Source organism: Lucilia cuprina, chromosome 5 (genome assembly GCF_022045245.1).
Source record: "Lucilia cuprina isolate Lc7/37 chromosome 5, ASM2204524v1, whole genome shotgun sequence".
Lineage (NCBI taxonomy): Eukaryota > Metazoa > Arthropoda > Insecta > Diptera > Calliphoridae > Lucilia > Lucilia cuprina.
Window position 1 is genome coordinate 41,562,020 of NC_060953.1, and position 16,036 is coordinate 41,578,055.

Here is a 16,036-nt window from a genome sequence, read left to right on the forward strand (position 1 = left end):
TAGACTAGACTATAGACTAGACTATAGACTAGACTATAGACTAGACTACAGACTAGACTATAGACTAGACTATAGACTAGACTATAAACTAGACTATAGACTAGACTACAGACTAGACTATAGAATAGACTATAGATTAGACTATAGACTAGACTATAGACTTGACTATAGACTAGACTATAAACTAGACTATAGACTAGATATACTGGACTATTGACTAGACTATAGACTATACTATTGACTAGACTTTAGAATAGACTATAGACTTGACTATAGATTAGACTATAGACCAGAAAAAATTCCGTCAAATTGACAACAGTGTCCCTAAAATCAATCATTTATTGTTCTCACACGAACACATTTAAGCAGTAGAGTTTAAAAAACTATGGTAGTTTGTCAAAACAAATCAACAACAACAGAAAAACAAGGAAAATCTGTAAAAAACAAAATAGCAGTGATTATTTTTAGTCGTTTTTCTTATAAGGGGATTGAATGAATGAATGACTTTTTAACTAGTGAACTAGAAAAGTTCATTGTACTAAATACAATTTTTTATAAAAAGCAAGTTACCAGCAACAACTATAACAACAAAAGCCACAAAAAAGAAAAAATAAAAAAACACAAACCTATTAAAAGCTCAAAAAATGCAACAATAAAAAACTAAAAAAAATATTAAGCCTTTTTTGTTGTTACTGTTTCTTTCATCAAAAGTTTTTTTACATTTTTTTCTCACCACAAAACAACAATTTAACAATAAGAAACAACAACAATAGTAAAAAAGTTTATTATATATTGCACTAGTTACTTACTAGTCACTGTGTAGTCTCAGCAACTGTCAGTTATTATGTTGTTGTTGGATGGTTTTTTGTTTGTTATAGTTATTCTATAGTAATGAGAGTGAGTGGCCTTTAATGTACTAAAACATTACAATTCACCATAATAATCAGTTGTTTCAGTTTTTTATTTGAGAAAAATAATAACGGACATTCTGACATTATGTTACTATTCGGATTTTTTTTATATTTTGTTTTATAAAAGGGAACTAGTTTTAACTGGGTGACCAGTTTTGTATAACTTTTCAGGTCATTGGTAGATCAAACTTTGCTGCAGATATTTTGAAAACAAACATTTTATTATTTTAAAAAGATTCTAAACATTACTAATGTAGCTTATAGAAATTACTTTAAAATTAAACATCTTTTAAAAAACTTTTTCTACTACCTCAAAGTTCTAAACAAAGGACTTCCCACAACAAAGCAAAATAAGTACTTTTAGTTTTAAAGCAAAACTTTTTTAGAACAAAAATGTCTCCAAAAAGAAAATAATACTAAAATGAATAAATTCAAACTTGTGCACATGTGAATAAAAAAAAAACTTAGTCGGCCCTTAAGGCTACCATTCTTTTTCGACTACTAGAACTCAACTAGAACTGAACTAGAACTCACCTAGAACTGAACTAGAACTGAACTAGAACTGAACTAGAACTGAACTAGAACTGAACTAGAACTGAACTAGAACTGAACTGGAACTGAACTAGAACTGAACTAGAACTGAACTAAAACTGAACTAGAACTGAACTAGAACTGAACTAGAACTGAACTAGAACTGAACTAGAACTGAACTAGAACTGAACTAGAACTGAACTAAAACTGAACTAGAACTGAACTTGAACTTAACTAAAACAATTACGTTTAAAAACGACAATTTTTATTATACAAAAAATTCTGTTGATCTTTAGAAAAACATGTTGAAGAGCTATTTACATCCCTGCAATTTACACTCTGCACTTACAAAAATACATAATACCGTAAATAACACTAAGAATCTGAACACAACATTAAAAAAATTGCAACAAAATACATAATGTTGTTGAATTTTAATGTGCAGTGTCTGTCTGTTTGAATTGTTGTTGTTGTTTTTGATATTTTCTATGATGTTTTCATCATCATCATGTTCTCATCGGGTGTTTGTATGTAAAAGAAAGAAAAAAAACGACAAGTACAAAGTGCGCAATTCCTTGCATTAAACATAAATTCATACATATAAATTCCATACAAAACATTTTTACAAAAACTAAAGGCAGCACTCTTTGCTTACACCCCACTCCACCCCCTACACCCTGATTCTCACTACAAACAACAAAAGTATATAACGAAACAAACGGCAATAACAGAAAACAAGAAAAACAAAATAAAAACTTACAATACAACAAAACAAAGTTGTAGAGAAAAAAAAAAACAAAACACTTTCTGTTTTTAACCCTCCCCCTCCCCTTTTTGTTTTTCTTTGGTTTTTATTTTCTCATTTAAACTCGTATTTTGATGTACTTGCTTTGTATTCGCGTTTGTGTCTGTTTGTATGTTACATGGAGTAATAATTTTGCCATGTGAGATGATGGGGGCCAACCACTTTTTTGTGCCAACTACAACATTTGGTACCGTATGTCTTCTCCTCTTTGTTGTAGCTTTTTTTGTTGTGGTTGTTGTTGGTTTTAATGCCGGCATTATTGTGTGCATTGCAACGCACTTTAAGAACGTGTATTCATATGTTGATGTTGTTCTTTGTTTTGTTGTTGCTTTTGTGTACTTAACAGGCATGGAAGTAGAAGTTTTATAATAATTCAATATTTAGATGAATGCTAATCTTATTTGTATCTACATTCTAATGACTAGTCTATTGATATGTTTAGTTCTAGTTCAGTTGTAGGTCAGTTCTAGTTCAGATTTAGTGCAGATCTAGTTCAATTCTAGTTTAGTTCTAGATCAGATCTAGTTCAGTTCTAGTTCAGTTCTAGTTCAGTTCTAGTTCAGTGCTAGTTCAGTTCTAGTTTAGTTTTAGTTCTTTTTTAGTTAGTTTTAGTTCTACTACAGTCCTCGTTCAGTTCTGGTTCAGTTCTAGTTCAGTTCTATTTCTAGTTCAGTTCTAGTTCTATTTCTAGTTCAGTTCTAGTTCAGTTCTAGTACAGTTCTAGTTCAGTTCTAGTTTAGTTCTAGTTCAGTTCTAGTTCAGTTCTAGTTCAGTTCTAGTTCAGTTCTAGTTCAGTTCTAGTTCAGTTCTAGTTCAGTTCTAGTTCAGTTCTAGTTCAGTTCTAGTTCAGTTCTAGTTCAGTTCTAGTTCAGTTCTAGTTCAGTTCTAGTTCAGTTCTAGTTCAGTTCTAGTTCAGTTCTAGTTCAGTTCTAGTTCAGTTCTAGTTCAGTTCTAGTTCAGTTCTAGTTCAGTTCTAGTTCAGTTCTAGTTCAGTTCTAGTTCAGTTCTAGTTCAGTTCTAGTTTAGTTTAAGTTCAGTTCTAGTTCAGATTTCGTTAAGTTTTAGTTAAATTGAACTATGTAATTAGCAAAAGTTTACGAAATTAAAATTAAATTTTATATGATCCAGCGGTAGTTTTCGTGGTCAAAATTTACTGTCAAAATCATAATAGCATTGAATGTTCCAGGTCTGGTACTTACTTCGTTAAAGTGCAAGGGATTTTGTTGTATTATTTTGTTTTTGACTTTAATAATTCTATATAATTTTTGAAAAAAGATGATAGAACTTAAACAAAGAATAAAATATGAAAACTGCATACAATTTTTGTAACTTAATATGGGTCTTTGCATACGAAGAGATAATTAAAACTGAGTTTGTTAGAATTAAGCTCGATGGACCTAAAAATTATTAAGAAGATGTTTGTAAACCTTAAAGTGTGTAACAAAATTTTGCAGATTAATTTACTGAAAATGATAACATAGTTTTTAAAAAATTGTTGACTTAATTTTCCAAATAATTTAAATATTTGTCCCTTAGGTTGAACACTTTTAAAGTTGTTCTTCCTAAAATAAGATAAATATTTATTTTTCTAAAAAATTATTTTCTTTGTGTGTCATCATATTCACTCGTATGTTAATAATTTTTTACATACTTTTTTTTACTTTTTTATTCCACAACATTTTTTACAAATCGTTTGATTTCAAGCACCACTTGGATGTTAAAAAATAATAAATTGAATTAAAGAAATGAATCCTCTCCACCATTTATTCCATAACATTTTCAGTCAACTTTTTCTTGTTTTGTTTTGTTTGGTTTGGCTGGTGTTCGTGTTTTCCTTTGTGTATATGTAGTCAACATGTCAAAGACATTTTGACATTGCGATATTTTATTCTTATCTGGCCAAAGGAAATGGTAGTTTAGAGAAAACTCTTACATTTTTTTATGAAAATATAAAATTTTGTTTAGAAAAAAAAAATTGATTACTTTAAAGAAAAAGTAATAAATTTTAACGAAAACATTACAAATTAAAAGCATAAAGCTTTCATTATAGAAATTAAATTTTTCGACACTATTTTTCCAAAACTTACTTTTTCGGTACTTTTTCTAAAAGTACATAAATAGTACCCTAGTTTTGCACAAAAACATGTTTTACAAAATAAAAGAAATGTTTATTTTTCTAAAGTACTTTTTACATTAAACATTCATTTAGATTCTTTGTTAAATTAAAACTTTATTCTTACTTTTCCCCTAAACTGTTTCTATTTAAATATTTAAAATAATAAATAAACTTACAATATTTTGTATTCAATGAGGCCACTTGACTTCGTGTCCATTAATTTTGAGAGCCTTTGCAATGTTGTCGTCTTCTGCTGTTGATTCAAGCAACAAGATTTTTTATATACTAACGTAGATGTCCTTCCTAAACTTCCTTAATTTTTTCTATATTTTTTATCTCTTTGGTTTTTTCCTTCCTTTTTGTACTTTTTCAGTTTCAAGCATTTCATTGCTGCACCACCACCAACAATTTGGGGAGTATATTGATTTTGTTGTTCCATTTGATACACTGAACTAGAACTGAACTAGAACTGAACAAGAACTGAACTAAAACTGTACTAGAACTAAACTAGAACTGAACTAGAACTGAACTAGAACTGAACTAGAACTGAACTAGAACTGAACTAGAACTGAACTAGAACTGAACTAGAACTGAACTAGAACTGAACTAGAACTGAACTAGAACTGAACTAGAACTGAACTAGAACTGAACTAGAACTGAAATAGAACGGCACTAGAAGGGAACTAGGACGGTACTAGAACTGAACAAGAACTGAACTAAAACTGAACTAGAACTAAACTAGAACTGAACTAGAACTGAACTAGAACTGAACTAGAACTGAACTAGAACTGAACTAGAACTGAACTAGAACTGAACTAGAACTGAACTAGAACTGAACTAGAACTGAACTAGAACTGAACTAGAACTGAACTAGAACTGAACTAGAACTGAACTAGAACTGAACTAGAACTGAACTAGAACTGAACTAGAACTGAACTAGAACTGAACTAGAACTGAACTAGAACTGAACTAGAACTGAACTAGAACTGAACTAGAACTGAACTAGAACTGAACTAGAACTGAACTAGAACTGAACTAGAACTGAACTAGAACTGAACTAGAACTGAACTAGAACTGAACTAGAACTGAACTAGAACTGAACTAGAACTAAAATGGAACTGAACTAGAACTGAACTAGAAATGAACTAGAACTGAAGTAAAACGGAACTAGAACTGTTTATTTTTACAAAAAGCACATGTAGTGTGTCAATAAAATTCTATGCTGCCGCCGAAAAAAAAATATCGCAAAAAAAATATTTTTAAAGGTATCTCCTTTAAAAATTGTTGTTTTCCATTGAGCTTGTTTGTAATCTAAGCTGATTTTGGTGTGTGCTGTCTCTTTGCCTGCGTTTGCTTTAGTAAAATTGGTTTATTGGCATCTTATCTTTACACAGTTTTTGCCTCCTTTTTTATAAAAATTTATACAAAGTTTTTTTTTCAATCTTCTGCATATTGTTGATTTTTTACACAAATGGTATTTTTGACTGTCTGAGCTTTTTTTACGCCCCGCACTAACTTTGCTGCCTGTCCGTCTGTTTGTCAGTTTGTTATTAAATTTACGCTTTCTTAAAATTCAATACTAGCAGACTGTAACTTAAAGCAAAACTTTTCAATGTTAAATTTCGTTTTTTTTTGCTTCTTGTCATTTAGATTTTATGACTTTGGGGCGTTTTATTTTTATTCCTTTAAATATTTTATCAAATTTCGAAATTTGTTTTTGTTTCTTAGTTATTTTTCTTTATTTCTAGTGCGAAATTTGTAACGAATTGTAATAATGACTTGTTGTGTCTCTGTCGTATTTGTATTCAGTCGTTTGGCTTCATTAGGTCTTTTGTGTTTGAATATGAATGTTTTTGAAAAGTTTAAACAAAAATCTCATAAAATTTTATTACACTTCAAAATTAGGTTCAAAGAGATTTGAATAATAAATAAAGTTGGTTTGTGTTGTTGTTTTGTGTAAGTGAAAAAAACACCCAATACTCAATTAGTTTGCAAAAAGAAAATTGAGAAAATTTGTTGTTTTTTTTTGTAAATTGATTTTCTTTCAATTTTCTAAGGGATTTATCAGAACTAAAGTACGTGAGTAGAGTTAAAAGTGGTATTTATAGGAAAAATAAATTTTTCAAAATTAATTTAGAAACTTAAATAACGCTAAGTTTTGAAAATCATCCAAAGTAAATTTTGTTTCTAATCGCTTTCATTACGCAATTAAAGTTTCGTGTAAACTAAGCAATTCCTAAAAATAAACAATTAATAGTTTGCCTTAAGCCCTTTTAATTTAATGGACATTATAAATTTTACTTAATTAAGAACATAAAGTTTCCATAAGCCACTGCTCTAATACCATCACCTCTCTGCATCACCAATTTACACAAACACACGAACATACAATTTTAAAAAATAATCTCTTTATATCGCAAAGAAAAAATATTAATTCTCATCAATTACCGTTAATTAAATACTTCTCACTTGTTTACTGCTGCTGTTGTTGTTATTGCAACAATTTTTTGTTATATACAACAAATTAAATGTTATGTGGTTTCGTCTGGCATTTGTAGTTGTTATTTTTATTGTATAAATTGTTTTCATTTTATTTCACATTTATACTTCAGTTCGAATTTTCTCATACCAAACCCTCTACCAGTGTTGTCAATTTCTTCTTTTTTAGGTGAAATCTCATTTAATATAGAATATACTAACACTAATATAGAATATACTAGACTCGCCTATAGACAAAATTATAGACTAGACTATCGACTACACTATAGACTAGACTATAGACTAAAGTATAGACTAGACCATAGACTAGACTGTAGACTAGACTATAGACTTGACTATAAACTAAACTAAAGAATAGACTATAGACTAGACTATAGACTAAACTATAGACTAGACTATAGGCTAGACTATAGACGAGACTATAGACGAGACTATAGACTAGACTATAGACTATACTATAGACTAAACTATAGACTAGACTATAGACTAGAGTATAGACTAGACTGTAGACTAGACTGTAGACTAGACTCTAGACTAGACTATAGACTAGACTATAGACTGTACTACAGACTAGACTATAGACTAGACTATAGACTAGACTATAGACTAGACTATAGACTAGACTATAGACTAGACTATAGACTAGACTATAGACTAGACTATAGACTAGACTATAGACTAGACTATAGACTAGACTATAGACTAGACTATAGACTAGACTATAGACTATACTATAGACTAGACTATAGACTAGACTATATACTAGACTATAGACTAGACTATAGACTAGACTATAGACTAGACTATAGACTAGACTATAGACTAGACTATTGTCTAGACTATTGACTAGACCATAGACTAGACTATAGACTAGACTATAGACTAGACTATAGACTAGACTAGACTATAGACTAGACTATAGACTAGACTATAGACTAGACTATAGACTAGACTATAGACTAGACTGTAGACTAGACTATAGACGACTATAGACTAGACTATAGACTAGACTATAGACTAGACTATAGACTAGACTATAGACTATACTATAGACTATACTATAGACTAGACTATAGACTAGACTATAGACTAGACTATAGACTAGACTATAGACTAGACTATAGACTAGACTACAGACTAGACTATAGACTAGACTATAGACTAGACTATAAACTAGACTATAGACTAGACTACAGACTAGACTATAGAATAGACTATAGATTAGACTATAGACTAGACTATAGACTTGACTATAGACTAGACTATAAACTAGACTATAGACTAGATATACTGGACTATTGACTAGACTATAGACTATACTATTGACTAGACTTTAGAATAGACTATAGACTTGACTATAGATTAGACTATAGACCAGAAAAAATTCCGTCAAATTGACAACAGTGTCCCTAAAATCAATCATTTATTGTTCTCACACGAACACATTTAAGCAGTAGAGTTTAAAAAACTATGGTAGTTTGTCAAAACAAATCAACAACAACAGAAAAACAAGGAAAATCTGTAAAAAACAAAATAGCAGTGATTATTTTTAGTCGTTTTTCTTATAAGGGGATTGAATGAATGAATGACTTTTTAACTAGTGAACTAGAAAAGTTCATTGTACTAAATACAATTTTTTATAAAAAGCAAGTTACCAGCAACAACTATAACAACAAAAGCCACAAAAAAGAAAAAATAAAAAAAACACAAACCTATTAAAAGCTCAAAAAATGCAACAATAAAAAACTAAAAAAAATATTAAGCCTTTTTTGTTGTTACTGTTTCTTTCATCAAAAGTTTTTTTACATTTTTTTCTCACCACAAAACAACAATTTAACAATAAGAAACAACAACAATAGTAAAAAAGTTTATTATATATTGCACTAGTTACTTACTAGTCACTGTGTAGTCTCAGCAACTGTCAGTTATTATGTTGTTGTTGGATGGTTTTTTGTTTGTTATAGTTATTCTATAGTAATGAGAGTGAGTGGCCTTTAATGTACTAAAACATTACAATTCACCATAATAATCAGTTGTTTCAGTTTTTTATTTGAGAAAAATAATAACGGACATTCTGACATTATGTTACTATTCGGATTTTTTTTATATTTTGTTTTATAAAAGGGAACTAGTTTTAACTGGGTGACCAGTTTTGTATAACTTTTCAGGTCATTGGTAGATCAAACTTTGCTGCAGATATTTTGAAAACAAACATTTTATTATTTTAAAAAGATTCTAAACATTACTAATGTAGCTTATAGAAATTACTTTAAAATTAAACATCTTTTAAAAAACTTTTTCTACTACCTCAAAGTTCTAAACAAAGGACTTCCCACAACAAAGCAAAATAAGTACTTTTAGTTTTAAAGCAAAACTTTTTTAGAACAAAAATGTCTCCAAAAAGAAAATAATACTAAAATGAATAAATTCAAACTTGTGCACATGTGAATAAAAAAAAAACTTAGTCGGCCCTTAAGGCTACCATTCTTTTTCGACTACTAGAACTCAACTAGAACTGAACTAGAACTCACCTAGAACTGAACTAGAACTGAACTAGAACTGAACTAGAACTGAACTAGAACTGAACTAGAACTGAACTAGAACTGAACTGGAACTGAACTAGAACTGAACTAGAACTGAACTAAAACTGAACTAGAACTGAACTAGAACTGAACTAGAACTGAACTAGAACTGAAACTGAACTGAACTGACTAGAACTGAACTAGAACTGAACTAGAACTGAACTAGAACTGAACTAGAACTGAACTAGAACTGAACTAGAACTGAACTAGAACTGAACTAGAACTGAACTAGAACTGAACTAGAACTGAACTAGAACTGAACTTGAACTGAACTAGAACTGAACTAGAACTGAACTAGAACTGAACTAGAACTGAACTAGAACTGAACTAGAACTGAACTAGAACTGAACTAGAACTGAACTAGAACTGAACTAGAACTGAACTAGAACTGAACTAGAACTGAACTAGAACTGAACTAGAACTGAACTAGAACTGAACTAGAACTGAACTAGAACTGAACTAGAACTGAACTAGAACTGAACTAGAACTGAACTAGAACTGAACTAGAACTGAACTAGAACTGAACTAGAACTGAACTGGAACTGAACTAGAACTGAACTAGAACTGAACTAGAACTGAACTAGAACTGAACTAGAACTGAACTAGAACAGAACTAGAACTGAACTAGAACTGAACTAGAACTGAACTAGAACTGAACTAGAACTGAACTGGAACTGAACTAGAACTGAACTAGAACAGAACTAGAACAGAACTAGAACAGAACTAGAACAGAACTAGAACAGAACTAGAACAGAACTAGAACAGAACTAGAACAGAACTAGAACAGAACTAGAACAGAACTAGAACAGAACTAGAACAGAACTAGAACAGAACTAGAACAGAACTAGAACAGAACTAGAACAGAACTAGAACAGAACTAGAACAGAACTAGAACAGAACTAGAACAGAACTAGAACAGAACTAGAACAGAACTAGAACAGAACTAGAACAGAACTAGAACAGAACTAGAACAGAACTACAACAGAACTAGAACAGAACTAGAACAGAACTAGAACAGAACTAGAACAGAACTAGAACAGAACATGAAGAGAACTAGAACAGAACTAGAACAGAACTAGAACAGAACTAGAACAGAACTAAAACAGAACTAGAACAGAACTAGAACAGAACTAGAACAGAACTTGAACAGAACTAGAACTAGAACAGAACTAGAACAGAACTAGAACAGAACTAGAACAGAACTAGAACAGAACTAGAACAGAAATAGAACAGAACTAGAACAGAACTAGAACAGAACTAGAACAGAACTAGAACAGAACTAGAACAGAACTAGAACAAAACTAGAACAGAACTAGAACAGAACTAGAACAGAACTAGAACAGAACTAGAACAGAACTAGAACAGAACTAGAACTGAACTAGAACAGAACTAGAACAGAACTAGAACAGAACTAGAACAGAACTAGAACAGAACTAGAACAGAACTAGAACAGAACTAGAACAGAACTAGAACAGAACTAGAACAGAACTAGAACAGAACTAGAACAGAACTAGAACAGAACTAGAACAGAACTAGAACAGAACTAGAACAGAACTAAAACAGAACTAGAACAGAACTAGAACAGAACTAGAACAGAACTAGAACAGAACTAGAACAGAACTAGAACTAGAACAGAACTAGAACAGAACTAGAACAGAACTAGAACAGAACTAGAACTAGAACAGAACTAGAACTAGAACAGAACTAGAACAGAACTAGAACAGAACTAGAACAGAACTAGAACAGAACTAGAACAGAACTAGAACAGAACTAGAACAGAACTAGAACAGAACTAGAACAGAACTAGAACAGAACTAGAACAGAACTAGAACAGAACTAGAACAAAACTAGAACAGAACTAGAACAGAACTAGAACAGAACTAGAACAGAACTAGAACAGAACTAGAACAGAACTAGAACAGAACTAGAACAGAACTAGAACAGAACTAGAACAGAACTAGAACAGAACTAGAACAGAACTAGAACAGAACTAGAACAGAACTAGAACAGAACTAGAACAGAACTAAAACATAACTAGAACAGAACTAGAACAGAACTAGAACAGAACTAGAACAGAACTAGAACAGAACTAGAACTAGAACAGAACTAGAACAGAACTAGAACAGAACTAGAACAGAACTAGAACAGAACTAGAACATAACTAGAACAGAACTAGAACAGAACTAGAACAGAACTAGAACAGAACTAGAACAGAACTAGAACAGAACTAGAACAGAACTAGAACAGAACTAGAACAGAACTAGAACAGAACTAGAACAGAACTAGAACAGAACTAGAACAGAACTAGAACAGAACTAGAACAGAACTAGAACAGAACTAGAACAGAACTAGAACAGAACTAGAACAGAACTAGAACAGAACTAGAACAGAACTAGAACAGAACTAGAACAGAACTAGAACAGAACTAGAACAGAACTGGAACTAGAACAGAACTTGAATTGAAAAAAGTTTATTTCAAGCCCATTGTGCAAATCTCAAACCATATTTTTAACATCTTGTTTTCTTACATTTTTTCTTTCTTACGTTCATCGTAACCATTAATTATAACTGATTCATTAAAAACAATACAAAAGCAAATCCTTTTTTCTTTACTCAAGGATAAAGTTCAATAAACTTGAAAGCAATTTAAGGATAAAAATCTTTTCATCTACTTTGCAGTAGTTTTACACCTGTCTGCTTCTTATTTCATCTTCAATTACAATTGTCTTTTTCCCAAAGTGTATATTTAAGTTTAAATAGGCCTATCAGTATAATAAAATAATAAAAATAGATTTAAACATCTTAAATTCTTAACACGTTTTATTTTTTGAGAATTTTTTTTTCTGGAAAAAGAAAAACATGTATGTTTTTCATCTTGTCTACCTCTCTTATACTCTTTTTATCTTAAGTAGTTTCTACGAATAACAGATAAATTTCCCTAGAGCTTTACACAAAATTAAAGACGTATTTACCCACTAAAGATGTTGTGTTTTAAAGGCTTTAGAAGCAGAATGGAGAAAAAAATAAAAAATACGTGTTACAAGGAAAAAAACTCAATTATATGTGAATTTTTCTTTTGACATGATTTCATCAATATAATGGATATGTAGAAGACATATGTATAAGACGTTTACAATGATCTAAGACGAATCTTATAACTAGCTACTATTTGGTTCTTTGTTCAGTTTTAGTTCAATTTCAGACTGATTCTGCAATATTTAGAATTCGTTTTTTTCTCCTTGTAAACCTCCCTTTATAACGAAAATTATTCTTTTAAACTTTTCATTTTAAAAAATTTTTGTTGACTTTTAAAAGGAAAAACAAACTTATTTTTTACAAGAAAAATACCAATAAATTTCTGTAAAAGCAATATTATAGAAAATTCGGCGCCACTTTAATGATAATTCTATTATATTTACATTTTTAGCCCAGTGGCATTGTAATTCCATCATGTCTTAGAAAACCCCTCGTCTAAAACACAATATCCCCAACAACAATTTGTAAACTACACCATCAACAACAATAAAAACGAATTATAAAATATTTTTCCTACAAATGAAATTTAACAAAAGACAAGAACGAACCCAACCCAAACAACCAGCATCAAAAAATCCCTCATCTTCTTTTCCACAATTCTTTATGGAGGCTGTTAACAACTAAATAATATTGTAATTGTATAAAATTACTTTCTTTCTTTTTTTTTAATGTAAAGAACATGAAAAAATTAAATATAAAGAATGATGTACAGGAAAAATAAAAGTATAAAAGAAATAAGGAACTGCATTTATATACAACACATTTCAAAAGAATTATGAACATTAAATACAACATATTTCAAAAGAATTATGAAGACGAGCAAAAAAGAAACATAAATTAAAAAATGAAAAAAAAAACAAATTTTATATAATTTTTTAAACTTAAGTAAAAACATTATTTCACTTCTAGTTCAGTTCAGTACTAGTTCAGTTCTAGTTCAGTTCTAGTACAGTTCTAGTTCAGTTCTAGTTCAGTTCTAGTTCAGTCAGTTCTAGTTCAGTTCTAGTTCAGTTCTAGTTCAGTTCTAGTTCAGTTCTAGTTCAGTTCTAGTTCAGTTCTAGTTCAGTTCTAGTTCAGTTCTAGTTCAGTTCTAGTTCAGTTCTAGTTCAGTTCTAGTTCAGTTCTAGTTCAGTTCTAGTTCAGTTCTACTTCAGTTCTAGTTCAGTTCTAGTTCAGTTCTAGTTCAGTTCTAGTTCAGTTCTAGTTCAGTTCTAGTTCAGTTCTAGTTCAGTTCTAGTTCAGTTCTAGTTCAGTTCTAGTTCAGTTCTAGTTCAGTTCTAGTTCAGTTCTAGTTCAGTTCTAGTTCAGTTCTAGTTCAGTTCCAGTTCAGTTCTAGTTCAGTTCTAGTTCAGTTCTATTTCAGTTTTAGTTCAGTTCTAGTTCAGTTCTAGTTCAGTTCTAGTTCAGTTCTAGTTCAGTTCTAGTTCAGTTCTAGTTCAGTTCTCGTTCAGTTCTAGTTCAGTTCTAGTTCAGTTCTAGTTCAGTTCTAGTTCAGTTCTAGTTCAGTTCTAGTTCAGTTCTAGTTCTGTTCTAGTTAAGTTCTAGTTCAGTTCTAGTTCAGTTCTAGTTCAGTTCTAGTTCAGTTCTAGTTCAGTTCTAGTTCAGTTCTAGTTCAGTTCTAGTTCAGTTCTAGTTCAGTTCTAGTTCAGTTCTAGTTCAGTTCTAGTTCAGTTCTAGTTCAGTTCTAGTTCAGTTCTAGGTCAGTTCTAGTTCAGCTTTAGTTCAGCTCTAGTTCAGCTCTAGTTCAATTCTAGTTCAGTTCTAGTGCAGTTTAGTTCTCTTTCAGATATAGTTCAGTTCTATCTCAGCTCTAGTTCAGTTCTAGTTTAGTAGTAGTTCAGTTCTGGTTCAGTTTTAGTTCCGGTCTAGTTATTTCAAGTTTGGTTCCAATCCTATTTTTCCCTATCTTCACCACTGTGCAATGTTTTTTTTTAATTCATGTCAGTTTTGTCTCTCTTCTCCTTTCTTCTTCTCTTAAAAATTCTTAATAACAATAAATTCAAAGTACATTCATCTATTCATAAGAACATGTATGTAGATAATAAAAATCCCTCAATTGTTTTATACAACAACTTCCTTCAATTTAGTATTTTGTTGGTTTTTTTGTTGTTGTTTCAATTTATTATTTTTTTGAGCATTTTTCTTATTTTGTGTGATTTTATTTTTTTCCTCACATTTCAGACAATAAATTTGAGCACCGGCTGCTGTCTGTCAAGTGGTTAGCTCTTGATGGTAAAGCATTTTTTTACCCTTTACTGGGACATCTCCTGCTCTTAACGTAAATTTCCTTTCTTTTTGCTGCAACATTTCTGATTAAATCTTTTGTTCTTTTATTTCCTTTTTGTCAATTGTTTTATTTTTGTTAAGGTTTTGTGGGATTAGGAAAGATATCTCAATTATTTTTTGGTAGTTGGGAAGGTCGGAAATAGATCTTAGATTTTATAGCTATACATTTTGGATTTTATAATTCTAAAAATTTATAAATTCTAAAAATTTTGTTGAGACAACTAAAACCTTACATAATAATAAATTAGTTTTTAAATGTTTTTGTTGAGACAACTAAAATTGTAATTCTGCTGGAATATATTTTAGTATTTCCAAGTAAAATAATTCCTTTTAAGAGTTGAGCACCTCTCGTAACAAGATTTCTTTTTATCTACCTGGCCTTCCATTCTTTTGATTGCCTTCATATTTGCAAATATTTTTCCTGTCATTATTCTTTCTCTTTAGTATTGTTTCACTCATCAATTCTATTCACAATTTTAAATTGTTTTATTTTTTTGTTTGGCCCCTAACTGCTGCTATCTGTCTGTTTTGTACTCCTCCTCTTCCCCGTGATATGATGCATGTCTGATGTGTGTCTTGGCAACTCCATGTTGTAGTCAGGGCATACTTGAACTGTCTGTCACTTTTTTCAATTGTTTGTTTGGTGGCTTTGCCTCTACTTCTTCAATGTGTTTAAATTCCTCCTCCTGTTTTTTATTTTGCAACAATTTTACTTCTTAATAAAAGAATTTAAAACATTTAAGTTAATGATACTTGTAAAAATGTGTCTTAATATGTGTCTATTTTAATAAAATGTCAAAAATTTTAATCGTAAGTGTTGCTGAGATAATTTTAATGACATTTGAAGTGACTGGCAGATAAGTAGGATTAAACGATTTGTTAAAAAGAGGGGTTTATTAGGTGTAATTGTAAGGATTAATGAGAGGCATTACAATGGTTATGAATAAAAAGAAAAGGCTTGAGTACTTTATTCAAAGCAGTTGAGTATATAGGAATTAGAGTTTATGAACTAATTTTAGATTTAATTAAAGTTATTGGAATCTAAGTATTTTAAGTTCAAAAATAGTTATTTGGTTTCAAATTATTTTTTGTGTAAATTGTGAGTCTCTATGTAAAATAGATTTATTGTGTAAGTTACCTTTTGTTTTCAGTTCTAGTTCATTTCAAGTTCAGTTCTAGATCAGTTCTAGTTCAGTTCTAGTTCAGTTCTAGTTCAGTTCTAGTTCAGTTCTAGTTCAGTTCTAGTTCAGTTCTAGTTCAGTTCTAGTTC